Source organism: Arachis stenosperma, chromosome 5 (assembly GCF_014773155.1).
Source record: "Arachis stenosperma cultivar V10309 chromosome 5, arast.V10309.gnm1.PFL2, whole genome shotgun sequence".
NCBI classification, from domain to species: Eukaryota; Viridiplantae; Streptophyta; class Magnoliopsida; order Fabales; family Fabaceae; genus Arachis; species Arachis stenosperma.
Genome location: NC_080381.1, coordinates 73,191,276 through 73,192,639, shown reverse-complemented (window position 1 = coordinate 73,192,639; position 1,364 = coordinate 73,191,276). Strand labels below are relative to the sequence as shown.

At 37.5% G+C, this 1,364-nt stretch overlaps 1 non-coding gene across 1 annotated transcript; it reads left to right on the top strand.

Moving 5' to 3' along the window:
- The first annotated feature begins 395 nt into the window (after positions 1–395).
- LOC130983562 (small nucleolar RNA R71) lies at positions 396–499 on the top strand. Its single transcript, XR_009087546.1, has one exon. It is a non-coding gene; the product is annotated as a small nucleolar RNA R71 (small nucleolar RNA).
- The last annotated feature ends 865 nt before the right edge of the window (positions 500–1,364 follow it).

Below are 1,364 nucleotides of genomic sequence, written 5' to 3'. Positions count from 1 at the left end.
GTTCACCCATGTAATTAACTTCTACCATTGCAGGGTTCTCAGGATCGTAAGCTTCTTCAGAAGCTGCCTCTTTAGTACTGTTGGATGCATTTTGCCATCCATTCAGACTTTGAGAGATCATGTTGACTTGCTGAGTCAACACTTTGTTCTGAGCCAATATGGCATTCAGAGCATCAATTTCAAGAACTCCCTTCCTTTGAGGCGTCCCACTATTCATGGAATTCATCTCAGAAGTGTACATGAATTGGTTATTTACAACCATATCAATAAGTTCTTGAGCTTCTGCAGGCGTTTTCTTTAGGTGAATAGATCCACCGGCAGAATGGTCCAATGACATCTTAGAAAACTCAGATAGACCATAATAGAATATATCTAATATGGTCCATTCTGAAAACATGTCAGAAGGACACTTTTTGGTCATCTGCTTGTATCTTTCCCAAGCTTCATAGAGGGATTCACCATCTTTTTGTTTGAAGGTCTGAACATCCACTCTAAGCTTGCTCAACTTTTGAGGAGAAAAGAATTTATCCAAGAAGGCCGTGACCAGCTCATCCCAGGAGTCCATGCTATCTTTAGGTTGTGAGTCCACCCATGTTCTAGCTTTGTCTCTTACAGCAAAAGGGAAAAGCATGAGCCTGTAGACTTCAGGATCTACTCCATTCGTCTTTACAGTCTCACAAATCTGCAAGAACTCAGTTAAAAACTGGTAAGGATCTTCAGATGGAAGTCCATGAAACTTGCAGTTCTGTTGCATTAGAGCAACTAATTGAGGTTTCATCTCAAAATTGTTTGCTCCAATGGCCGGAATGGAGATGCTTCTTCCATCAAATTTGGAGGTTGGTTTAGTGAAATCACCAAGCATCCTCCTTGCATTATTGTTGTTGGGTTCGGCTGCCATCTCCTTTTCTTGTTCAAAAATTTCAGAAAGGTTGTCTCTGGATTGTTGTAATTTAGCTTCTCTTAATTTTCTCTTCAGAGTCCTTTCAGGTTCAGGATCAGCTTCAACAAGAATGCCTTTTTCCTTGTTCCTACTCATATAGGGAAGAAGAGAACAAGAAAATAAAGAGGAATCCTCTATGTCACAGTATAGAGATTTCTTTATGTTAGTAGAAGAAGAAAGGGAATGAAAGTGGAGAAGAATGAATAGGTAGGGGCAGTGATTTGAGATGAAGAGAGGTGAAGAGAAGTGTTAGTAAATAAATAAATAAATAGAAGAAGGGGAGAGGGAAGAAATTTCAAAAATAAATTTGAAAAGAAGTTAAATGATTTTCGAAGATAAAAGATAAGATAGAATTAAAATTAAAATAATTAATTAATTAAAAAGAATTTTTGAAAAAGGGATGAGATATTTTCGAAAATTAGAG